The following is a 27,497-nucleotide window of genomic DNA, read 5'->3' as shown; positions in this document are numbered from 1 at the left end:
TGGCGGATGGTGGTGTAGAGGGATTGGATATCCATGGTGAAGATGAGGCGTTGGGGGCCGGGGAAACGGAAGTCTTGGAGGAGGTGGAGGGCGTGGGTGGTGTCTCGAACGTATGTGGGGAGTTCCTGGACTAGGGGGGATAGGACAGTGTCGAGGTAGATAGAGATGAGTGTAGATCTAGGCCATTCAGCCTATCAAGTTTTATTAACATTCATAGGGCATAGCTGGTGGAGAGTAGTTAAGTCTCAAACACATTGCTGTGGGTCTGGAGTCACATACAGGCTAAATTAGGTAATCACAACAGTTTCCTTTCCTAAAGGACATTGGTGAACTAGATAGGCTTTCCCCCCAACAATTGGCCATGGTTTCATGGGTGGCATTAGACTCTTAATTTCAGATAATTTTTTCCTGCCACGCCAGAGTTCATGCCAGAATCCCTGGAACATTACTCATGAGCTGGATTAATAGTCTTGCAATAACACCACAAGGCCATCATCTTCCCTGGAGGAGAAAGTGAGGTCTGCAGATGCTGGAGATCAGAGCTGAAAATGTGTTGCTGGAAAAGCGCAGCAGGTCAGGCAGCATCCAGGGAACAGGAGAATCGACGTTTCGGGCATAAGCCCTTCTTCAGGAGAGGGCTTATGCCCGAAACGTCGATTCTCCTGTTCCCTGGATGCTGCCTGACCTGCTGCGCTTTTCCAGCAACACATTTTCAGCATCATCTTCCCTGCTTTACCATTCAGTGAGATCACATCTAATCTGATAATCCTCAATCCCACTTTCTATGTCCATAAGCAGTAGGACATTGAAACAACTCAACTAAGAGAAAGTGGAGACTGCAGATGCTGGAGATCAGAGTCCAAAAATGTGGTGCTGGAAAAGCACAGCCTGTCAGGCAGCCTCTGAAGAACAATAGAATTGACTTTTTGAGCATAAGTTCTTCATTGGGAATCTGTCCTGATGAAGAGCTTATGCTCGAAATGTCAAATCTCCTGCTCCTCGGATGCTGCCTGACTGGCTGTGCTTTTCCAGCACCACATATTTCGATAGTGAAACAAATCAAGAAAATTATACTTTGTTCATTCACTTGTGGGATGTGGGCAGCACCGGCTGGTTGGCATTTATTTCCCATTCTAGTTGCCCTTGATAAGGTAGTGGTGAGCTGCCTTCTTGTGCCACTGCAGTGCCACAATAACCTTTGGAAGGGAATACTAGGACTTTGACCCAACAACAGTGAAGAAACTTCGATATAGTTCCAAGTCAGAAAAGTGAGTGACTTGGAGTGGAACTTGCAGGTGGTGGTGTTCCCACGTATGTGGTGCTCTTGTCCTTCAGAGTGGAAGTGGTCATGTGATTTGAAGGTGCTGTTTAAGGATCTTTGGTGAATTTCTGCAGTACATCTTGTAGCTTGTACACACTGTGGCTACTGAACATCAGTAGAGGAGGAAGTGGATGCTTGTGGATGTGGTGCCAATCAAGCGGGCTGCCTTGTCCTGGATGGTGTCAAGCTTCTTGAGGGTGGTTGGAGCTGCACCCATCCAGGGCAAGTGGGGAGTATTCCATCACACTCCTGACCTGTGCATTGAGGATGGTGGACAGGCTTTGGGGAGTCAGGAAGTGAGTTACTCTTCACAGCATCTGACCTGTTCTGGTAGACACTGTGTATGTGTATGATGAGTCCGGTTTAGGTTCTGATCAATGGCAATTTTCCACATTGTTGGGGAGATGCCAATGTTGTAGCTGGACTCGACCAGCTTGGCTAAGGGAGCGGCAAGTTCTGGAGCACAAGTTTTTACTAGTATTGCTGGAATGTTGTCAGGAGAAAGTGAGGACTGCAGATGCTGGAGATCAGAGTCAAAAAGTGTGGCACTGGAAAAGCACAGCAGGCCAGGCAGCGTCCGAGGAGCAGGAGAGTTGATGTTTCAGGCATAAGCAAATACTCAGTGCCTCCAACCGTTTCTTGGTAACATGAAGTGAATTGAATTGGCATCTGTACAACTTGCTTGCTCCAGTTTTTTGAAAAAAATATTAATTCATGAGGTCTGAGTTGGGCTGGAAAGGGCAAAACTATATTTGTGCCCATTCCTAATGGCCTTTCCGAATATGGTAATGAGCTGGGTTCTTAAGCAGCAACAATCCATGTGTTACATACAGCGTTAAGGGGATGCCGGGATTCCAGGTGTTAAATAAATACAAATTGTTGTTGAATGATGCGCATTTTTGTTTTTGTTTTGCCTTTAGCAACTGCCGGCTGTTGAAAAAATATCTCCGACTGAAGATAATCCGAGGGAAATTGTAAGAACAGTGGTTAAATTGACTAGTGTTGGGAGAATTTGAAAATCTCATTTGCTCTAATCAAATTCCAAATTTTACAAACGTTTTTGGATGACTTTGTCGGTAGTGTGAATCCTCCGACGCCAATACCACAGGAGAGCAATGAAAGTGCATTGATTGGAATCAGGCTGCTGGGAAGGGGTATTTCATTTTGCCTCACTGTTTGCCATCTGTTCCGAGGTTGGTTTACTGCAGCGCATATGTTAATCTGCAGTTCAAATCTGACGCACAAAGCGGTTTGGAGAGGCAGTGCGGTCCAGTGCTGGCGAGATTCAATTTATAGAGGATCAATCAAAATGCCGTGTAGAAAAAGCGCGAGCTGGTAATAGAGTCAGCGGATGTGACCCTTTCAGCTGAACCATTGCTAGATAACAGATCGCTGTAAACAAACTACTCAAAAGAAAATGTAAGATAATTCCGGACTGTTGCACTGCAGAATTGAAGTATGCTGTATGCTAACTGGTTAACCAGAATAGCTTAGATATCAACACGGATAGACCAAATCAGGATTATTTATAGACAGGTACTTCGCAAAGTAGTGAAAGACATGTAAAATGTATCTGCAGTTTTCAAATATATCTTCCTGGTGTTTTAAACACCAATTATTAAATTTTAGTTTTTTTAAAAAAATACTTGGTTACTGAGACTAGGATAAAAAAATGAAAAGGTATCCGCAGTTTTCAAATATATCTTCCTGGTGTTTTAAACACCAATTATTAAATTTTAGTTTTTTAAAAAATACTTGGTTACTGAGACTAGGATAAAAAAATGAAAAAGGTACAAAATGTATCTGCAGTTTTCAAATATATCTTCCTGGTGTTTTAAACACCAGTTGTGAAATTTTCGTTTCTTTTTAAAAAAAAGCTTGGTTACTGAGACTAGGAGAATAAATGGAAAGGTACAAAATGTAATTGCAGTTTTCAAATACGTGCTATGATCCGAAATTATTGTTTTTTAAAATCATTTTTAAAAAAACTTGGTTACTGACACTAAGGGAAAAACATATTAAAAAGCATTAAATGTAACTGCAGTTTTCAACTACATCTTCATGATGTTTTAAACACCAGCTCTGAAGTTTTCGTTTTTTTTAAGAGACTATTGATAAATTGCTTGGTTACCGTGACTCGAAAAAATCATAAAAGTCACAGAATGCATTTTCAAATATATCTTCCTGTTTTGATAAACATCAACTCTGAAGTTTTCGTTTATAAAGACAGTTGTTAAAATCTTGTTAAATTACTTGGTTACTGAGAAAATGTATCCAAAATAATACTGAATAAGAGCTGCTACAGGAACAAAAATAATTTGCAGTGTTACCCAGAAAATGAAAGGAGTTAGTTTTAGTGAGTGGTCCGATTGCTCAGATCTTCAAAGGCTGTTTTTTTTTCTTCAATGACCAAAGGAAGGCTTTTTGATTCGGCCAGAGGGAGGCAGGGTTAATGTTGAATGCAGTCGATGTTCTGTGAATGACCCGCAGTCCCTCAATGACGTGGGCGAAGCCCCCAAAGGGAGCCGGTGAGTCAGAAAAGGAGAGGCAAAGACAACCATTAGCACGTCATTGGTAATCCCAGCGACACCTTTCACATCCGTCTCAATATACTCCACTGCAGCATGATTATGTTTTATTTAAAGGATCTCTCACGCTGTTCCCGGAGTGTGCATTATATAAATTTGAGTGACAGGCTGCTTGAGACAGCTTCAGATGTATTTCCTGAAAGTTTAATTCGAAAACAAAGGACTGATGGCCAGAGTGAAAGAGAAATAAATTGAAAACATTGAAATATTGTCAGAGTGCTGCATCCAACGATTGTAAATAAATGCTGCAAATTAATCCAATCTTGGTACTTTAGAATAAATATCACAATGTTAATATCTCGCCTAGTTCACAAAAAAGGGCATTGCATTAATTGCACATCTTTAATGAATATGTCTTTTCCAAATTTTTTTTTGCATTTAACTTTCTTTGTTTTATCCATATGAACGCCGAATGTAAATGCTATGTGGGAGGGCTCTTGTTGCACAGTGGTAGTGTTCCCACCTCTAGGCCAGCATGTCTGGATTCAAGTCCCAAATGCCTCAGATTTGTGTTCTTACAGGCCATTTAAAAATATCACTAAATCATGTCTGATGCATCACCTTAAGAGATGACCAGGCCCTGATTATCCTAATGTGTTTTCAGAGGGTCTGTGTTCCTTTTGATTGAAGGCGTCCAAGTCTGAAACCTCAGTTGAAAACTCTCTAAAGAAAGCTGCAGTATCGTTCCACTGGAGGTAAGATAGTATTTATCTATTTATTTCAACAAGAGTTATTTTAGCTTATGATCTGTAACGGGGATTTATAAATTCATCTTTGCCTATTGGCATTAGCAAGAAAACTACGTTTGGAAGGAACTGACTTCATTCGGTACAGTCTTAAGTTTTACTGTTGATGTTTTTCAGAATCTGTGGCTCATTTTTATTTGTAATCAAGAGGTTACATGGGATATAGCAGGCAGGAGCACAGTAAAGAGCAAATTGATTAAGGATTCAAAATTACCGAAGGGTTCAATAGGGTAGGTGCAGAGAAGGTGTGCCCACTCGTGATGGACTCTGAAACTAAGGGTTAAAAACGGGTAAATATGATTTAAAAACATCATGAAGTCAAAACCAATACTTTGTACTTGATGAAAAACTTCAACTTTGTGCCTCTTTATTTTAACTTCTGTTCTACAAAGTTATTAAATATGCATATAACAGTTATTGGTTCATTAGGGGCTATCTTATTTCTGAATGAAGATCAGGGAATGAAGGGAATGTAGAACTTGTGACAGTACAGAAGAAGCCATTTGGCCCATCGATTAGGCACTGACTGAACGACTGTAAATTTGCATTTGTCCCACTTTCCTGCACTTGGGCCATAGCATTGAATATTATGTCATTTCAAGTGCTCATCCAAGTACTTTCTAAAGGTTGTGAGGTTTCCTGCATAACTACCCTCCCAGGCAGTGCATTCCAGTGAACAACTGCTGCAGTTGTATTGAAAGGGATTCTGAATAATTGAATGAGGGAAAAAGGAATGAAAGGATGTACTGACAGACAGAAAGCTGGGATGATGTTACACTGGAGAGTGTAAACACCAATACCAACCTTTTAGGGCAAATGCTCTGTTTCTATGCTGTAAACGCTCTGTAAGTTATGTAACATCCATTGCCTAAATATTAAAAATTATGAAATTAAGCCATCTACTAAATTTTCAAAAGCTTCATAAACCACATTCTAATCCTTTATCAGAAGTTGTAATTTTGCAGATGCTGCCTTGGCGTTCTGCTAACTAGTCTCTGGAATATTCCCTGGTAAACAGTGTTGATTTATATATTCTGTGTTGCTGAAGGGAAGGCTGATGTCAGTTAGCTCAGTGGGGTGGACACCTGCTTTGTGATGCAGAATGATACCAACAGTACAAGTTCAAATCCTGTACTGACTGAGGTCACCATGAAGGACCTGTCTTCCTAACCTTCCCTGATCCTCAGGTTAAACTCAACACCGGTTACCTCTCTCAAATGAAAGAGCAGCTTTTATGGTCCTTTGGGACTACGATGACTTTCACTTCATGAGTTTGTAAACCTTTTGTTATAACTGAATTGCATCTGTTTCAAATATACTTAACCTTGTGCTCACAAAAACATTTCATTTTTCAGTCAATATCAAACTGATGTATTTTTTAAAAGCTATCAATAAATGCATAGAAGCCTTGAGGTAGAGTTAATTTCTTTTAGCTTTATAATTCCTCTAGACAGCCATTAGAAAAAGAAACATTGCAATTTTAGACACAGAAATAAATCTCACTCGCTTATATTTGCTAATAACCAGCTGAAGATTTGTACTGGGAGCCAATTGTCTCCCTGTCCTCATGGTTAAGGCATTGTGCCAGACAATCTACAGCAAATTAGAGATTATTTGGAATATTTGCAAGAAAGGAAAAAATAAGTTTTCATTTAAGCTTTGAGTCCCAGACCAGCTGAAGGCTCCTAATATTGGTTAGTGTGTTCCTGGCTGGAACCTTAATTGTCCTGATTGGAAGGGAACTGTGTGTGTGGGTCAGGACACATAAGCACACAGGTTCTGTCCCAACTGTTACAAAAGTGCATGCTTGGAGGAGAAAGTCTCTGCTCCTCAGGCATTTAACTTGAGTTGAACGTGAGAATATAATAAATGATTTGCTCTCTGTGCAGTGTAAAAGGAACACAGTATAGTAATTTGTCCAGCTGCAGTATAAATCAGTCTGAGATTTGTAATCGGGGACTCTCATTTTAAATATTTATGAACTTTTTAGGATATATAACTGAGCAGTCACATTTGCCTCTTGAGTCTTATACACATCACCTGACATTTCTAGTCAAGACAGCGAGTGGTCACAAATTCAAAACAAGATCATTGATCTGAAAATTAAAGGCTATTTTCTAAGGACAGGCAATTTGATCGTCTGATTTGTTTTGATAAAGATTTGGAGTTGGCGCAGGTTTTGTGGGCAGAAGGCCGTTCCTGTTCTGTGTTGCACTGTAAATTTGTGTGATTTTGATCATAGCAATCGTTGGCAATACTGTCCGTCATTAATGCTGTGTTGATCCCTCTTCTCTTTCTAACTTCGCTGCTGTAGGCTCCACCCGGAAAATTCAGGTCACCATTTTCCATGTCCGCGCATCATCCCACCCCCATCAATCATGAGACCATACTAGAATTGTCTCCACAAAACTTACCTACCTGCCGGAGAACACAGCATTGCCCCCGATGGTGCGTCTCACCATTCCGTTCTTACCTGCCGTCCAGTTTTGGAAGGTGATTTGCAGAATACAAATTACGGTGGTGTCATGCCACAAAGTCAGGATGGTTTATCATCCACCTCAGCCTCTACCATCAATTCCCATCCCGAGATTAAAATCTGACCTGCTCTCTGCACAGAACATTTTTTCCTCTTAATATTTCATGGGAAAGCATAATCCGTACAAAGATCTGTTTCATTTCTTGTCTCCCTTTTTCCTCGTAAGAATCAGTGATACAACAGCACAATTCAAAACACCCTCTGTGATGACCACCAGCTGCAAGTTCCCCTCCAAGTTGCACACCATCCTGACTTGGAAAAAGATCACCGTTCCTTCACTGTCACTGTGTCAAAATCTCGGAATTCCCTCCCTAAGGGCGTTGTGGATCAACCTACAACACATGGACTGGTTCAACAAGGCAGCTCACCATCACATTGACAGTTAGGACTCAGCCAGCAATGGCCACAATCCATGAATTAATTTTAAAAAAGAAAGCAAATGCACTTGGAGCAGGAGTAGGCCATTTAGGCTCCAAACCGCTCTGCAACTCAATAATATCACGACTGATTGGGTTGTGTATTCAATATATGTTCTACTTGAGCTCCAATACCCTTTTGACTTCTTTGTTGTTGAAGAATCAATCTACCTCTACCTTAGAAGTCTCAATGATCTGACTTCCAGTGCTTTCTGGGGAAAAAACACTCTACAGATTTGTGAGAAACAGTTCTCACCTCTATCTGGAAGTGTCGGATGTAAACGTGTTTGTCGATCTTCCAGCATCACTTGAGCTGGCTGTGTAGTTGTTTAAATGAGGTGTTAATAATGCTGGGACATAATAGTTCCCCTTTGTACATTGCATGCCAATCCCACCTCTACAAAACCATCCAGAGGCTCTAAATAAGACAGAAATACCTGTAAAAGGCACTGTAAAAGATTTTCTAAAATTCAGATTTATGAACTGTTTTTCTTAGTCATTCCAGGAGTGGCCCAACCGATGGCTGCTTAACTGCCTTCCCCTTTGGGGATTACATTATCGCTTCACAACCATTCTAAGGAGAGTCCTGGGAGCTCAATGCAATGGCTTTGGTTATTCAACCTGTAAATTCTAATTGCGATGAGGGTTATTAAGTTGCAGAATCTTTAACTGGCTGAAGATTAAGCTCACAGGCTGCTTTCAAATGTATTTTGAACCCTCTGTCTGAACATCACTTTTAATCCACCTCAGTGAGAGTTTTTAGCGTGTTAAAACTACACCAACCTTGGAAAGATGATGGAATCTTCATCAGTGTAGAAAACACCCGATAAGATTGACACAAAGAATTCAGGAGGATGTACAGCTATATGAAGCGATGAATACTCAGTCAGTCAACAGATGAGATAACCCTATGCAGACCTGCAAGCTGCCGTGAGAAACAGACACAAGTCGATCTTCATTTAATCGTCTGTGGATAAAACGTGTATCGACTCCCTAAAAGCTGTGCATTTCTTTCTCTCATGAAATCAAATGTAAAAACTGAAAGCATGACTCCAACTTTAGCCAGGGGTCTGTTTTTAACCATGTTGATTTGATTTATTGTAGTCACATGTACCTAAGTACAGTGAAAAGTTTTGTTTGGCGGACAGATCATAACATACAAGGACATACAGATCATGGGGGTGCTGAGGCATGTGAGGTTATGGCTGCACAGGAGGTGCATAAAGCAAGATCAACGTTATTTAAGATATGAGATTTTATTTCACTCAAGGATTTTTTTCAATTCAATTGCGCATAGCCGTCACTTGCCATTTCTGCATCTATTGCCCGGAGGGCAGTCAAGAGTCAATTATATTGGTGTGGGTCTGGAGTTACATGTAGACTAGGCGAGGATGGCAGATTTTATTCCCTAAAGGACATTAACGATCCAGATGCTTTTTTTAAAAAGAAGTGGCAATTGATAGTGATTACATGAGCACTTTTGGGCTAGCTTTTTATAGTTCCACACAATTTATTGAATTCAGGTTTCTTGATGCGCCTTGGTAGGATTTGAAGCCATGTTTTTCCAGGCCTTTAGTCTGTGTTCTAAGAGCAAGTGAGGACTGCAGATGCTGAAGGTTAGAGTCAAAACATGTGGCGCTGGAAAAGCACAGCTGGTTAGGCAGCATCCGAGGAGCAGGAGAGTCAATGTTTCAAGCATAAGCCCCGAAACATCGACTCTCCTGTTCCTTAGATGCAGCCTGACCGGCTGAGCTTTTCCAGCACCACAGTTTTTGAATCTGTGTTCTAGTCGAGTGATATTATTACAAGACCACTGCCTCCTCAATCTCACCCACTGCAGCCCAAGATGATCCAACTAGCAGGTTCCCATTTCACTGACTGACCGAAAGGGAAGCCATCTACCTCTTAGCCTCAGTTATTGGCAGGTCATCCTGTGACCTACTTAAAATGGGAATGCTTCTCTGCAAGGGAAGTTGAAGTCCCCTGGGGTTTGCTCAGGTTCCTAGGTGCTCAGCAATGAAGATGAAAGGGGTTCTTGGAAGTGTTGATGGAGAGGCTGGAATTCCTGTTCCCCAACAGTGATTGGAGGATTGCCAGACACATTCTCCAGCAGCAGACAATGTCAACTCGCGGAATCTCAATCCCTGGTTTGGGAGACATGAACTGTTTTATTAACCTTACTAGAGGTAAGTAGTACTTTTGACTTGTTGCAAAAATGTTGGTACAGTGGAAATATAACTGGATCAGTAATCCAGAGGCCTACGCTAATACTATAGACACCCACATTCAAATCCCACCACACAGAACATTTTCAAAAGTTATTCTCATTAATAGTCATCATGAAGCTAGCATTGTTAAAATCCCATCTGGTTCACTGATGTCCTTCAGGGACGGAAATCTGCTGTCCTTACCTGGTCTAGCATACGTGTGACTCCAGACCTATGGGAATGTGATTTACTCTGATACCACTGAGATTTAGGGCAATTATGGATAAGCAATAAATGCTGGCCTTATCAGCTATACTCATGCTGCATGAAAGAAAAAAAAAATCTTCTCTATGACACGTAACACATCACATTTCAAAAACTCAGGTTACAAGATGTAGGAGCAGAAGTAGGGCATTTGGTCCATTGGTTCATCACTCTCATTAATGAAATCCATGGCTGATCTGATAACCTTCAACTCCACTTTTCTGTCTTTTCACTACAACCTTGACCCCCTTACTGAGTAAAAATCTGTTTATCTTATCCTTGAATAGGCTTGATTACCCAGCCTTGACAGCCCTCTGCAGTAAATACCTTCACAGATTCATTACCCTCTTGGTGAAAAAATGCCTCCTTGTCACTGTTTAAATGGGTGTCCTCTTATTCTGTGTGTATGCCATCTGATCCTAAACTCTCCAATGTGGAAGCAACATGTTTGTATCTACCCTTCAAGCCCCATATTAACAAGGTCTCTGTCAATCTTCTAAACTCCAGTGAGCACAAGCCCAACTTACTCAACCTCACCTCATTAGAAAATATTTCTATACACAGGATCAGCTTTGTGAAACCTTTCTGGGCTGCCTCCAATGTAACTATGTCTTCCCTTAGAGAAGGGCACCAAAATTGTTCACAGTATTCCAGCTGTGGTCTCACTAGTGGCTTGCCTGGGTTTAGCAAGCCCTCCCCAGTTTTATACTCCATTCCCTTTGTAGTGAAGGCTATCATTCCATTTTCCTTCCCTATTACCTGCTGAACGTGTACAGGAGCTCTTTTGATTTATGCATGAAGACACAAAAATCCCTACATGCTTTAGCTTTCTGCAGTCTTTCTCCATTTATAAATACTAGTCAGCTCCTCTATTTTTCCCACGTTATATTCGAGAAGACAGGAGTAGGCCATTTGATTCCTTGAGCTGGTTCCACCATTGAACTCAGTGCCCTAATCCCAATACCCACCCCATATCCCTTTATCCTTTAGCACACAAACTATATCAACAGCCTTCTTGAAAACACATAATGTTTTTGCTTCAACTACTTTCTTTGGTAGTGAATTCCACAAACTCACCATTCTCTGGGTGAATAAATTTCTCCCCATTCTCAATCCTAAACATTTTACTCTTTTTCCTTAAACAGTGACCCCTGGTTCTGGACTTCCTATCATCGGGAACATCCAGTCCCATTGGAATCTTAAGGGTTTCAGTAAGATTCCCCCTCATTCTTTTAAATTCCAGGGAGTACAATCTTAATTGACTTCAATGGCCCCTCTTAAGTCAGTCCTGCCATCCTAGGAGTCAATTTGGTAAGCCGTCACTACACTCTCTCAATAACAAGAACATCGTTCCTCAGGTAAGGAGACCAGAACTGCACACAATATTCCAAGTGTGGCCACACCAATGCCCCATGTAACTGCAACAAGCCATCCTTGTTCTTTTACTTGAATCCTCTCACTTTGAAGGCCAACAGACTGTTCACCTTCTTCACTGCCTGCTGCACCTGCATGCTTACTCCCAGTGACTGGTGTACAAGAACATCCAGGTCTCTTTGAACATTCGCTGCTCTCAATTTACAGCCATTCAAGTAATAAACTGCCTTCATTTTCTGCTACCGAAGTGGATAACCTCCAGTTATCCACATTATATTGCATTTTGCCATTCACTCAGCATTGTCCAAATCACACTGAGGCTTCTCTGCATTTTCCTCACAGGTCACTCTATCACCCAGCTTTGTGGCATCTGCACATTTGGTTTCATCCATGGGTGGCAGTCTTGCCCCGGCCTAGCAATCCGATGGCCTGGTGCTTTAAGTGGCATTCTTGGCGGTGGTTTTCTTTGAAGGCTTTTGCCAAGTGGAGTGGCATTTCAGCCTTTTGGTTTCCATCCCGGCATGTTGTTTTTGCTATGCATATTGTTCTCATTCCCACTGTGCGTATAGGCTTTCTTCAAGACCAGGAGCCTTTCAATGGACTTTGATGAACTTTGTCTTAAATTTACGTTTTAACTTATGATTTTACTTATGACTTCTGTCATTGACATAGGCACCATGGTAGGGCAACTTATAACTTTTCTCATTGTATTTTTCTTGTAAAAATACATATGACAATAAATTCTAAATTCTGAACATAGATAGTACGTTTGCAGATGATGCCAAAATTGGAGGTGTAGTGGACAGTGAAGTCGGTTATCTCAGAGTACAATGGGATGTTGATCAGATGGACTAATGTGCTGAGGAGTGGTAGATGGAATTTAATGTAGATAAATTCAAGGTGCTGCATTTTGGAAAAACAAATCAGAGTAGGACTTATACACTTAATGGTCAGGTCCTAGGGAGTGTTGCTCAACAAAGAGACCTTGGAGTGCAGGTTGACAGCTCCTTGAAAGTAGAGTTGGAGGTAGATAGGATAGTGAAGAAGGTGTTTAGTATGCTTTTTTTTATTGGTCAGAGCATTGAGTATAAGAGTTAGGAGGTCATGTTGCAGCTGTACAGGACATTGGTTAGGCCACTTTTGGAATATTGCATGCAATTCTGGTCTCCTTCCTATCGGAAAGATGTTGTGAAACTTGAAAGGGTTCAGAAAAGATTTACAAGGATGTTGCCAGGGTTGGAGAGTTTGAGCTATGGGGAGAGGTTGAATAGGTTGGGGCTGTTTTTCCTCGAGTGTCGGCTGCTGAGGGATGACGTTATAGAAGTTTATAAAATCATGAGGGGAATGGACAGGATGAATAGACAAAGTCTTTTCCCTGGGGTGGGGGAGTCCAGAACTAGAGGGCATAAGTTTAGGATGAGAGGGGAATGATATAAAAGGGACCTTAAGGTCAACGTTTTCACACAGAGGGTGGTATGTGAATGGAATGAGCTGCCAGAGGATGTGGTGGAGGCTGGTACAATTGCAACATTTAAAAGGCATTTGGATGGGTATATGAATAGGAAGAGTTTGGAGGAATATGGGCCGGGTGCTAGCAAATGGGACTAGATTGGGATGGGATATCTGGTGGGCATGGACGGGTTGGACCAAAGGTATCTGTTGCCGTGCTATACATCTCTATGACTCTATGACTCTCTTTTAAATAGAAGGGTTTGCATTAGGTCCCTTGTCTAATCATTAACATATATTGTGAATAGTTAGGCTGCTAGAACGGATTCCTATAGTACCCCCACTAGTGTAGCATGCCATTCAGAAAAAGACCCGTTTATACTTACTCATTGATTCCTGTCTGCTAACCAATTTTCAAACTGTCTCAATACACCCCCTCCTCCCTCCCTCCCAATCCCAAGTACTTTACTTTTACACATTATGTGGCACTTTTTCAAAAGCCTTCTGAAAGTACAAATAAAATCACATCCACTGGCTCACCTGATTAACATACTAGTTACATCCTCAAAGAATTCCAGTACTGTTGTCAAACATTATTTCCTTTTTTTAAATCCATGTTGACTGTGTCTGATTCCACCACTGTCTTCTAACTGCTGTGCTATAAAATCCTTGACAAGGGATGCTCACCCCTTACATACTGCTCGTCTATCCTGCCCTGTTTTCTCTCTACTGCCCTTTTTAAATAGTGGGGTTACGTGAGTCCCCCTCCAATCTGGAGGATCTGTTATAGAGTCTGAGGAATCTTAAAATATGTCCATCAATGCATCCCTTGTCCCTAGGGTCATTTCCTTACGTACTCTAGGATTTAGATTTATCAGGTCCTAGGAATTTATCAGTCTTAAAACATGTTAGTTTCTCCAATATAATTTCTCCACTAATGCAGATATGCCTCAGTTCCTCCCTCTCACTAAACCCTGTGTTCCCATCATTTCTGATACATTGCCAGCGTTTTCTTTGAGAAGACAGAAGCAAAGTATGACTTTAGTCCTTCAGCCATTTTGTTGTTCCCCATTATGCACGCCCCCATTTCTGACTAAGGGACCTACATTAGTTTTCACAAATTAATATTTCATCTACTATATTTTTCCCAATTACTTAAATCATCTGTATCCCTCTGGAGGCTCTTTGTGTTATCCTCACCACTAGCCTTCCCATATGTGTGTGTGTCACCCATATATTTCATTCTAGTACATTCTCTTTCCTCATCCAGATTAGTAATACTTATGAAAATTATTGTGGCCCCAGAATTATTCCCTGTGTTACTCCTCCACCCTGAAAATACCTCACTTAACTGAACTCTCTGTTTTCTTCTGGTTAATCAATCCTTTAATCTACTTCCCTTTTTGAATAAAGGTGTTAAATTGACAGTTTTCCGATCATCTGTGATTTTTACAGTATTTAAGAACCTTTGGAAGACTACAACAGTGCTATCTCTATAGTTACTGCCTTTAATATCCTATGATGCATTCTGTTAGCTTCATAAGTTTTGCAAGTATTTTTTCTCTAGTGATAGTTAATATAATTATTTCCTCCTCCACATTTGCCCCTTGAATATTCAGTATTTTTGGAATGCTGTCTGTGTCTTCCACTGATGCAATGTCTCTGTTCAACTTCTCCGTCAGTTCGTCATTACCAATTATTCTTTCTCTACTTTCATTTTTTAAAAAGCCTATGTTCACTTGATATTTCTCTTTTTATATATTTTAAGGAAGCTCTTGTTGTCCATTTTGATATTACTTGGAAGATTCTCCTTAAAGTTTAGTTTCTCCCTCTTTATTATTTTTTGGCCATCTTTTGTTGGTTTTTGAAAATGTTTCCAATTTTTGGTTTACCACTCATCTTTTCCATGTTGTATGACTTTTTTCTTTCAACTTGATGCCATCCTTAACCGAGCTGAAAATGTGTTGCTGGAAAAGCGCAGCAGGTCAGGCAGTATCCAGGGAACAGGAGAATCGACATTTCGGGCATAAGCCCTTCTTTTGGTTTTTGAAAATGTTTCCAATTTTTGGTTTACCACTAATCTTTGCCATGTTGTATGACTTTTTTCTTTCAACTTGATGCCATCCTTAACCTCCCTGGTTAACCCCAGTTGGTTTATCTACTTCCTAGAATCATTCTTCCTCACTTGCTTTACTCCATCACTTTTTTTTAAATCACCCAATGCTAGGTGTCCTTACAGTCTCATCATAAACATGCTCCTATTTTTTCCCTTACTCTGTTTAGCATGTTCATTCCACAGCCTTAGGATCCCTGGCAGCAGCTAACGCTTGATGTCTGCACTCAGATGACACAAGCAATGGTTATTTCAAGGGATAACACATCTCAATTCCATGACGAAATGATGCTGTGCACCAATTCTATTGAGCACCGTCTCCCTTTCTGAGAAGTGTTTTGGATTTTTTTTGGCATAAATGGGAACATAAAGTCCATCCGTTTAAAAAGCACACTCTCAGAGAAGATGCAACAAGGTTTGAGGTGGCCAAGTCACTGTTTGAGGCAAAAAAATTGCAGATGCTGGAATCCAAGATTGACAAGCAGGAGGCTAGAAGAACACAGCAATCCAGGCAGCATCAGGAGGTGGAGAAGTCAATGTTTTGGGTTTAACCCTTCTTCAGGACTGGGTGTGCGTGCAAGGGGAGTTGCAGGTAAAGGGAGTGGGGGACAGGGTGGTGAGATGGGGAACCATCCAGTCCCCCTCCACCAATACATTCTTCTGCCTCACTGAACTAGCCCTTAATAACTTTTCCTTTAACTTCTTCCATTTCCTCCAAACCCAGGGGGTGGCCATGGGCTCTCGGATGGGCCCCAGCTACACCTGCCTCTTTGTCAGCTATGTCGAACAGTCTCTCTTCAGTACCTGCACAGGCACTGTGCCCCAACTCTTTCACCGTTACATCAATGACTGTATCAGTGCAGCATCCTGCACCCAGGCTGAACTGGAGCAGTTCATCGACTTTGCCTAGAACTTTCACCTCGCCCTCAAATTCACTTGGTCCATCTCAGACACCTCCCTCCCCTCTCTTCATCTCTCCATTTTCATCTCCGATGACTGTCTCCAGACTGATGTTTACTACAAACCCACAGACTCTCACCTGGACTACGCCTCCTCCCAACCAGTATCCTGTAAGAACTCCATTCCTTTCTCCCAATTTCTCCGCCTCCACCCCATCTGCTTGGTTGGGGAGATATTCCACTCCCAAGCATCCCAGATGTCCATCTATTTTGAACAACATGCTTTTCCCCTACCCCGTCATCCAAACAGCCCTCTACTGCACCGCCTCCATTCCCTATATCACTGCTCTAAACCGCCCCCACAAATGCAAGAAAGACAGAGTCCCCCTTGTCCTCACATACCCACCCCACCAATCCCTGCATCCAACACGTCATCACAATACCTCTGCCAACACCACCAAGAATATCTTCCCCACCCCACCCCTCTCTGCCTTCCACAAGAACTGTTCTCTTCGACAGTCCATGGTTTGCACCACTCTCGCCACCGACCCCCCTGAACTCCCAGGTACCTTCCCCAGCAACCGGAAAAGATGCAAAACCGACCAGTATACCACCCACCTCACCTCCATCCAGAGCCTCAAACAGTCCTTCCAGATGAGACAGTCCTGCCTCTCCTCCAACCTGTTTTACTGTATCTGGTGCTCCCGATATGGTCTTCACTACATTGGGTAGACCAAACACATGCTAAGGGATTGATTCACCGAGCATCTTGTCTGGGCCCGTAAGTGCTGACCTGACCTCCCAGTCACCTCCCATTTTAATGCCCCTTACCATTCCCTTTCTGACCTGACTATTCTTAGCCTCCTCCATTGCTACAACGAATCAAACTGCAAATTGGAGGAAAAACACCCCATCCTCCGCCTGGGCAGCCTACAGCCCAGAGAACTCAACATTGAGTTCTCCAATTTCAAATAACCTCCCTTCCCATCCCCTGACTCCCTTCCCAGCCCCTCTCCCTCCCTTCCGTTCCTCTCATCGACTCTTCCTTCCAGCCACAAACCGGATTCATTCCCTCCATCGACCAACCAGATCGTACCCTCAACTTGTGTTCAGCTATCCCCACCTCACCACCCTGACCCTTGTCAAATCCTTTATCTGCAGCTCCCCCTACACTCAACCCCAGTCCTGAAGAAGGGTTGCACCTGAAACGTTGACTACTCCACCTCCTGATGCTGCCTGGCTTGCTGTGTTCTGCCAGCCTCCTGCTTGTTTGAGATAATTCTGTGTGCAGTCAGAAGGAACAGTGATCGCAGTACAATGAAAGCCACCAATATCGGTTCCTGCACGTGCATTCACAAAAGCCTAAGCAACACTTAAGGATTACCGAGAAACTGTGTTGGATTGAGATAAGTTAAAACTGTGAGAATAGTCCAACCTTGAGGGTTCAGATTTAAAGACTGATGTGGATTTTTGTTTTTATTTTTGGCATCCAGGGAATTTATGAAGAGGAATATTTGGTAAGTTGTTTGGGCTGGCTTAATTATGGACAAGACATTTCCTGTCCAGGTCAGTCTGTACTAAGGCTCGAAACTCCAGCATAGAACAATCACCACCTATGAAACATGTAATTGAGCACTGTCTGTATTGAAATGCTCTAAATGAGCTCCTTCATTGTCACTTTATCATGAAGATCATCATTGCCCCCATCTGCTCACTGCTCATTCTGCTGAAGACCTGGCTAAAAATATGTACAGTGTTGAAACTGTACAGAATATGAAATAAATACCTGATTAATGTTATGCCCAACTGTCCTTGCTCTGTACAACTGGATGTAACAATTATGGACTTTCTGAGGATTTCCAAAGGGTAATGGGTTTATAGATTGCAGACATGGGAATCTAGTGAGCTCCCTGATATAATGCCATTTCCTACACAAAGAAGAATAGATTTCCAGGCCTTCCTGAGAATCCTAGAAAGTAGACCTTCTGTATGCAGGGTGATCCTTGGAGTTCTTATGGTCATCGGGTTGAACATTAAGTAACTCTAGCCTTGGGTTTTGGGATGAATTCAGTGTTAGGGGAAAACATTGGGTGTAAATTATTGCGTACCTCTGTACTCGCCAAAATCTCTGTCAAACTCCCAGCCTTATATAACTACATTCACTGACTTCGAAAATGACAACTAACCATTCCTGGCCCGTTAAGCATCAGTACTTCTTTACATTTAAGGGGAGACTGTGACTTTGTGGTAATTTCACTGGGTCAGTAATCCAGAGACCCAGGCTAAGATTCTGAGAATGTGGGTTAATTGGCAAATTGTGAAATTTCAGTTCAATTTATAAGTCTCTTAGGAGTCATCATGACTTTGTGAAGGGTAAGTCATGCCTGACAAATTTATTAGAGTTCTTTGAGAAGGTAACAAGCAAGATAGATAGAGGAGAACCAATAGATGTAATATAGATAAATTTCCCAAACAGCATTTGATAAGGTATTGCATAATCAATTATTTCATAAAATAAAGCATTGATAGTAGCATGTTAGTGAGAATAACTAGTTGATTAGTTGATTAACTAATAGAAGAATGAGAGCTGGAACTAAAAGTTAATCTCATGGTGATCTTGTAACCACTGATCATTGTCTTTAAAATCCATCTAGTTTGCTAATGAAATCTTTGACTCTTACCCATTCTGGCTGACCCACAGCCCTCTGAAATGCTGTAGAAAACCATTCAGCCCAAGGGCAACTCATGATGGGCAACAAATCCCACATCCAGTGCAAGATTTAAAAAACAGACCTGCAGGGCTGGAGCAGCATGGTGGCTCAGCAGTCAGCACTGCTGCCTTATAGTGCTAGGGACTCAGGTTCGACTCCAACCTCAGGTGACTGTTTGGAGTTTGTACATTCTCCCTGTGTCTGTGTGGGTTTCCTCTCATGATCCAAGGATGTGCAGGTTAGGTGGATTGGCCATATTAAATTGCCCATAATATCCCAGTATGTGTAGGTTAGTTAGATTAGCATGGAAAATGCAGGATTATGGGATGGGAGGGGGGATTGAGTCTGGGTGAGATGTTCTTTGAAGAGTTGTTGGGCCGAATGGCCTGGTTCTACACTGTAGGGATTCTATGACTGTATCTGCTCGCCAATGGTGACCTCCTTTCACCTTCTGGGTGTAAACCTGAACTTGATAAAAGAGACTGATCCAAGAAGGACTTGTGATGCTAGAGATTAAAGTTTGCCTTAGCATTCTCCCTGTATCTACACATGTCCCTTTTGAGCATGTGACTGGAAATGTTCAGCTCTCATCTCCCTTGTAATATGATTAAATTTGTTGATGACACAAAGCCCTGTGGCCAAGTAACAACAACAAATGAGATTAACCATCTTTGAAGAGATTTAATTCAGTTAAGCAGATGGAGCGAGATATGGCAAATTAACTTTAATGTGAGTAAATATAGGTGGATGTGGGATAATGGGTAATGAAAAACAAGTTAAGGGTAAATATATGTACAAAACAAAATTGTTTATTGATAAATGCTAAAAACAGGGGATTATTGATTGTACGTTCCTAATGAAGGAAATAAGGTGTTGGGGTGGATCTGCGGTACAATGAATTACAAGGTATGCGATCATTGTACAGATTAATTCTGAGCTCAGTTCCAGAGGACGGTGTGCAACAATAACTTGTAGTTATAAGGCACTTTTATTTTTATTGCTTATTTTCATGGGTTATGGGCATAAGTGCCAAGACCAGCATTTCTTGTCCATCTTTGAGAATATGGTGCATTAGGAAGGGGTTTCCAGTAACAGTGAAGTAACAGTAATATGTTTCCAAGTTAGGATGGTGAGTGATTTAGAGGGGAACATGCAGATGGAGGTATTCCCATGTATCTGCTGCTTTTGACCTTCTAGATGCCAGAGGTGATGGATTTGAAACGCATTAATGAAGGGGCAGCACGGTGGCTCCGTGGTTAGCACTGCTGCCTCACAGTGTCAGGGACCTGGGTTCGTTTCCAACCTCGGGCGACTGTCTGAGTGGCATTTACACCTTCTCCTCATGTCTGTGTGGGTGTGCTCTGGTTTCCACCCACAGTCTAAAGATTGTGCAGGTTAGGTGGAATGCAGGGTTACAGGGATCGGGCAAAGGGATGGGTCTGGATGGGATGCACTTTGGAGGGCCAGTGTGGACTCGATGGGCCGAATAGCCTGCTTCCAAGCTGTAGGCATTCTGTGAAAGGACCAAGTCAAACATCACGAGGTGTTTCTTCACAACAGTGTTATCAAACCGATTTTGACACAGTGCCTCAAAGGAGATATAGTGCAAATGACCTAAAGTTTCAGTAAATAAGTAGTTTTTTAAAGGAGATTCTTACAGGTGGCAGAGATGTGGAGAGATTTAGAGAAGCATGGTTAACAATGGGGGACACAGTGGTTCAGTGGCTAGCACTGTTGCCTCACAACACCTGGGTTTGATTCCAGTCTTCGGTGACTGTGTGGAGTTCACATATTCTCCCCGTGTCTCTGTGGGTTTCCTTCAGACGCTCCAGTTTCCTCTCACAGTCCAAAGACATGTAGTTAAGTGGATTGGCCATGCTAAGTTTCCCACAGTGCCCAGGCTAGGTAGGTTAGCCATAGGAAATGCAGGGTCACTGGGATAGGGGAGGGGTTTGGGTGTTGGTGGGATGCTCTTTGGAGGGTCGATGTGGACCCAATGGGCCGAATGGCCTGCTCCCACACTGTAGGGATTCTATGATTCTATGTTGACAATGCCCACCAATTAGGGTTTCTCTCTGAGGGTAATATGGTTAGAGAATGCTACAGAATAGAGAGAGAGAGAGAGAGAGGAGATAGCAGAATGGTTTGCAAGCAAGAGATGAGAATCTTAAAATTGAGAAGCTGTTTAACATAAGTCAGTGTGGGTGAGGATAAGAATGATGGGTGAATTTATCCGAGAGCTTTAAGTGACCTCAGGTTTGCAGGGAGTGGTCTGTGGGAGACTGCTAACAAAGACTTTCCATCATAGAACTGAAGTATATTACAGAGGTGAAAATAGGCTTCATGTTGGCATGGATCTGAGTTAGGAAGCTAATGTTTGTGTTAAATAGGACACCAAGCTTCTCATAGAATTGTAGAACTATGAGTTGAGGTTGCTGCTGGCTGGGCCAACCCCTGGTTGCTGTTGAGAAGATGATGGTGAGCTGCCTTCTTGAATGGCTGCAATCCATTTGGTGTTATATACATCCACAATCCTGTCAGGCAGGGATTTTCAGAGTTTGACCCAGTGATGCTGAAGGAACAACAATCCAAATCAGGATGGTAGTGGCTTTGGGGTGGACTTTCAGATTACAGCACAGAATGAGGCCATTCAGCCCCATGCAGCTTCCCTGTCGGTGCAATTCACCGAAAGTCACATCCACATCTTCATCCCATAGCTCTGCACAATCCATCCTTTTTAGGTAATAATCCAATTTCCTCTTGAGTGCCTCAATTGCACGAATTTCCACCACGCTGTCTGGCAGTATATTTATTGTGAATATTCTGGTTCAGGTTCAGACATATTCCCGGAGAGTGTTAGAATCAGTGACGGGGGAACTGAGTTCATGGTGGATGCTGAAGGCATTGTCTCTTGATCTTCTCAAAATATAGCTGAAGGAAATTCCTACATCAAAAAGAACATCTAAAGTTTTTACAGTCATTAAGAGACTAAGTTATGAGGATGATAGGCGTGACTTTTTTCTGCTAGCAAAGATCATTAACCTCTTCTCTACTTTTTGTTGGGAATTATAAATTGATTCTTCCTATTACTGATTAAGTCATGGTTGTCTGTATTGTATGTATCCTTGGCTGAGAGTTCAGACATCCATTAAGATCATAAAACCATTGGAAATAAGCACAGGACTAGGCCATTCTGCCCCTCGGGTCTGCTCTGCCATTCTATCGGATGTTACCAGGATTGGAGGGTTTGAGCTAGAGGAAGAGGCTGAATAGGCTGGGGCTGTTTTCCCTGGAGGGTCAGAGGCTGAGGGATGATCTTACAGAGGTTTATAAAATCACGAGGGGCATGGATAGGGTGAATAATCAAGGTCTTTTTTGGAGGATGGAGGGGGGGGGTCCAAAACTACAGGGCACAGGTTTAAAGTGAGAGAAGAAAGATTTAAAAGGGACCTGAGGAGTAACCTTTTCATGCAGAGATGGTGTGTGTATGGAACGAGCTGCCAGAGGAGGTGGTGGAAGTGGGTTCAATTACAACATTTAAAAGGCATCAGGATGGGTATATGAATAGGAAGGGTTTAGAATGATATGGGCTAAATGCAGGCAAATGGGACTGGATCAGTTTAGGATATCTGGTCAGCATGGGTGAGTTGGCCCAAGGTCTGTTTCAGAGCTGAAAATGTGTTGCTGGAAAAGCGCAACAGGTCAGGCAGCATCCAAGGATCAGGAGAATCGACGTTTCGGGCATAAGCCCTTCTTCAGGAATCGGGCTTATGCCCGAAACGTTGATTCTCCTGTTCTTTGGATGCTGCCTGACCTGCTGCGCTTTTCCAGCAACACATTTTTCAGCTCTGATCTCCAGCATCTGCAGACCTCACTTTCTCCTCAAGGTCTGTTTCAGTACGGTATAACTCCATGATTCCAAGACTCTATCTCAGTCTTAAATTGTCACCGCCTTTATTCTGAGGCTATGCCCATTTGTCCTATTGCTCCCATAAAATGAAACACCCTCTCAGCATTGACCCTGTCAAGCTCCTTAATCTTGTATGTTTCAATGCGATCACCTTTCATTCTTCTAAACTCCAGGGAGTAGATTCCCAATTTGTTTAGCCTTTACTTAAAATTCCATCCCTTCACACTGGGGACTATCCTCGTGAACCTTTTCTGAACTGTGTCCAATGAAACAATATCTTTCCTTAAGTAAATGGCCCAAAACTGCTCACAGTGCTCCAGATGAGGTCTCACCAGCACCTTGTACAGTTGCAGTAAGACTTCTGTACTCTCATACACCAACCCGCTTGAAATAAGGGCCAACATTCCTGATTGCCTGCTGCATCTGTGTGCTAGCTCCTAGTGGTCTGTGAATTAGAATTAGAATCACTACAGAAGGAAACAGGCCCTTCAGCCCAACAAGTCCACACTGACCCTCCAAAAAGTATCCCACCCAGACCCATTCCTCTATTACTCCACATTTACCCCTGACTAATGCACCTAGCCTACACAACCTTGAACACTGTGGGCAATTTAGCATGGCCGATTCACCTGACGTGCACATCTTTGGATTGTGGGAGGAAACTGGAGCACCCAGAGGAAATCCACACAGACATGAGGAGAATGTGCAAGCTCCACACAGACAGTCATCTGAGGCTAGAATTGAACCCGGGTCACTGGCGCTGTGAGGCAGCAATGCTAACCACTGAGCCACCGTGCGAGAAGGCTGGTGGTGCTCCTGCTGCCCATGTATGCTTAGTGTTGATGTTCTTCTTGTTCCCCATCGGAGGGGTAAGGGGGAGGTGCAGAAGCCACCCCCAAAGCTGCAGTGCAGGCTGACAGCGGGGAGCTGGGGCCTGACGGTGAGTGGGGTCTGATAGAGGTGGACTGACTCCCCAGTAGGTGGAAACCACGTGTTCAGCAATGACAGCGCACAGCTGGGGGGGGAGGGCATGCCTCACCTCTGGGCGTGGCTGCAGCAAGTCAGTTTCACCCTTTGAAGACTTCCCAACCTGACTGTTTCACTGAAGAAGCACTTCCTGCCTTGTTGTCACCTGGTTGACTCTGTTGAAATCCACCAGGGCTCAGTAAACATATGTGCTGGCTCCGATAACCAGAGTGAGGAGTTAATTGCCTCACCAATGTTAAATTTATTTACAAGACAGTCTTACAGTGGGGCAGTAGTGACTGCCATTTCCCCAATTCTCCATTTCCCTGAAACCCCTTTTAAAAGGTGAATGCCCAAATTCACTTTTTACAACTTCAGTCAGTCTGGGAATACTGCAGCGAGTAACCCACTTCTCTGACTCCCCACAGCCTGTCCACCATCCTCAAGGCATGAGTCAGGAGTGTGATGGCATACTCCCCATTTGCCTGGATGGGTGCAGCTCCAACAACACTCAAGAAGCTTGACACCTTCCAGGACACAACTAATGCTTGATTGGCCCCATATCCACTCCCTCTATCACTGACACTCAGTCGCAGCATCCTCAGACAAAGACCCACGCCCAATTCCATTGAGAAGGAGAAGGGCAGCAGATACATGGGAACACCATCTTCAAGTTCCCCTCCAAGCCACTCACCACCCTGACTTGGAAATATATCGGTGTTCTTTCACTGTCGCTGGGTCAAAATCCTGGAATTCCCTCCCTATTGGCATTGTGGGTCAATCCACAGCACGTAGTGCTCAGCAGTTCAAGAAAACAGCTCACTCACTTTCTTAAGGGCAACTAGGGACAAACAATAGTGTTGGCCAGCCGGAGATACCCACATCCCACAAATGAATAAAGAAAAAGTCGAACTTTAACCCTCTCCTACTACCACAACCAACCCACCTGTACGTGAACCTATACCCCTTTGGCCATTCAAGTTCTGCCGTGTGAGTACTGATAAAATTGCATTTGAATATAAAGATGAGTTACAATGAGCTACTATGTTAAAGGAAAATTGCTGATAAACTGGAACTGTTATCAGTCATAGCTGATTATAGTCACTTTGTTATCCATGCTAATTAGCAAAGGCGTTACACAGTGCACTTTATGGTGGCTCAGTGGTTAGCACTGCTGCCTCACAGCACCAGGGTCCCAGGTTCAATTCCAGCCTCGGGTGACTGTCTGTGTGGACTTTGCACATTCTCTGCGTGGGTTTCCTCCGGGTGCTCTGGGTTCCTCCCACAATTCAATGATGTGCAGGTCAGGTGGGATGGCCACGCTAGATTGCCCATAGCATCAGGTGTTTTAGTCAGAGGGAAATGGGTTTGGGTGGGTTAATCTTTGGAAGGTCTGGTGGGGCCAAATGGCCTGTTTCCACACTATGGGCAATCTAATCTGATCAAAGCAATGAGATACACTTAGATGAAACTGAAGCAGCTCAATATGTCACAGCAATCCTTCAGACTGAGTAAGGTTTCTATCTCATTATTATCCAGTTATTAAAGACGCAGGTACTCTCCGTAATCCAATCAACTGTTTGGGCAGAAAGGCCATTTTATTGATGAGCTCTTATGATCTGCTTCTGCAGATGAGGAAGTAAAAAATAAAACTCTTGTTTAAAAATAAGGGACCCCCCCCCATTTAAGAGGGAGATGAAGGGGAAGTTGCTCTGTCAGTCAGACATCAGTCTGTGGAATTTCTCTCCCCCTGGAGATGAGTGAAGCCAGAGTCTGGGAGAATATTTAGGGTTGAGTTGAGTAGATTCTTGACTGACAAGGAAGTCGAAGGTTACAAGGGCTAGACATGAAAGTCGAGGTGGCAATGAGATCAGCAATGATATTATCGAAAGGTGGAGTAGTCTCGAGGGTAGGATGGGAAGTACTTCAACTCCTAATCCATCTGTACATACCATTTGTTGCAAAAGCAGCATTGTGGGTCAGGGCTCAGACCTTAAATTAATTCCAAAACACATCCCTTAAAGAATACCATATATCTTTCAGAATATTCCAGAAAGGAGCTTTCACCTGGTCCTGTTTGAAGTCAGATTTTGAAACTATTCAGGCTGTCTGTTGAACATATGGAACACTTCATAAATCTCATTGTTAAACAGTATGGAGGAAGCCATCAGGGCCACATAGCTAGTCTAGTGTTTTCATGATTATTATTTGAATACTGTCAGAAATTTCTTACCATTAAGGAACAGTCGCACATACGTGTCCAGCCCATGTTTGGTAAGCAGCAGTGTAACTTGCCTTTTTATTTGGCTATGTTTCATACTCTGGCTATTTTTCATTCAATGGTAGTCTACTTTTTTTGAGAATATACAAGCCAGACGTTTAATTCATACTTATTATGGAAAATGAAATATACAGTAAAGGTCACTGTATAATTTGACCATTCAAACCTTGAGGAATCCCTCCAAAAGCAGGCTTAAACGTTGAGTTATAAAGAGAACCATTACCATAGCTTTGGTGGGTGCCATCTTTGTCATTCACCTCATGGGTGCTTATGTGTGTCCACATCTTAAATTCCTGTGTACCATCACAAATCAGTCTGTATCCCTGACCTTCCCAAACTGTTATCCTAATATTGAATGATAGAAATCCTACAGTGCAGGAAGAGGCTGTTTGGCCCATTGAGTCTGAACTGACTTTCCAAAGAACATTTCACCCAGACCCATCCACCACCACCACCTCCATCCCCCTCAGTATGAGATATTGGCCATGATTAACCTACCACAAATTAAAACAATGACATTGGCGTTGGGGAGTCAGGGTGATTAGTACTGCTGCCTCACAGTGCCAGGGTTGGTTGACTGTCTGTTTGCACATTCTCCCCGTGACTCTGTGGGTTTCCTCCAGGTGCTCCGGTTTCCTCCCACAGTCCAAATACACACAGGTTAGATGGTTGCCCATGCTCAATGCTGGATTATGGGGAAATAGTGAGGGGTGAGGGGGTGCAGGATAACTCTCAGAGGCTCGGTGCAGACCTGATGGGCCAAATGGCCTCTATTTGCACTGCAGTAGGGTGAGAGCAGCCTACTGAGATTCTTGATTCTGAGAGGATAAACACAGGAATCTCACTAGTGAGTGGTGAAGCACCAATTGCATGTCTGATTTCCCATTCCTTTTCCCATTCCCCCAGATAGAAGCCAGATGGCAACAATTCCTGACATGAGATTCAGAGCAGGTACCTGGTGACCCCAGCTTGTAACTTGCTCCTTGAAGAACATGCCCCAACGTCTTAGGGCACACTCGATGGGCAACATCTGAGATGAAATGTGAAATACTTAAATATTAAATAAAATGAGGTGATGATCGAGTGGTATCATTGCAAGACCATTAATCCAGAAGTCCGGGCTAATGTTGTGGAGAGCAGATGGTGAAGCTTGATTCCATGAAAGAATCTGGAGTTCACAGCCTGATGATGATTGTGAAGCCATTGTTGATTGGCAAAGAAAGACAATCTGGTTCACTTCAGGAACAAAGTTGCTGTCTCCAGCCGGTCTGACCTACATGTGACTCCAGACCCATCGCAATGTAACTGATTCTTAAATACCGACAGGGCAATTAGTGATGGGCAATAAATGCCAGGATGCCCACATCCCATGAATGAAATTAATCAAAGCTCTTTCTGCTGTGTACTATTCAGAGGATGTATTTAAAAATAGATACTGCAGATTAATTTGTGACTTTGCATGGGGTGTGTGTGTGTTCGACCAAGCTTGTTATATTCAATCTACCCACCACTGAATTTATAAATCTCGAAGGCTGAAGCTTCACAAATGCTTTTTCAGTAACTTTTCACCTTCATCTGTAGGACTTATAAAATTGATGGGAGGGCCCTGAGCAGTGATGCACAACAGAGAGACCATGGGTTCAGGTACATAATTCTTTGAAGGTTGGTCTGAGAGAGTCCATCCCTACTCTCCTGCTCTCACAGATTCCCTCCCCA

At 42.8% G+C, this 27,497-nt stretch overlaps 1 long non-coding RNA gene across 2 annotated transcripts in view; it reads left to right on the top strand.

The window, feature by feature from the left end:
* Positions 1 to 2,589: 2,589 nt before the first annotated feature.
* LOC122557645 overlaps positions 2,590 to 27,497 on the top strand; it is a 191,613-nt gene continuing 166,705 nt past the window's right edge. For both annotated transcript variants that reach the window (XR_006313888.1, XR_006313889.1), the window contains exons 1-2: positions 2,590 to 2,740; positions 4,514 to 4,604. This is a non-coding gene — a long non-coding RNA (uncharacterized LOC122557645). The remainder of the gene's footprint in view (positions 2,741 to 4,513; positions 4,605 to 27,497) is intronic.

The sequence above is a fragment of the Chiloscyllium plagiosum genome, chromosome 16 (assembly GCF_004010195.1).
Source record: "Chiloscyllium plagiosum isolate BGI_BamShark_2017 chromosome 16, ASM401019v2, whole genome shotgun sequence".
Classification (NCBI taxonomy): domain Eukaryota; kingdom Metazoa; phylum Chordata; class Chondrichthyes; order Orectolobiformes; family Hemiscylliidae; genus Chiloscyllium; species Chiloscyllium plagiosum.
This window is presented reverse-complemented; position numbering and strand designations above follow the sequence as displayed.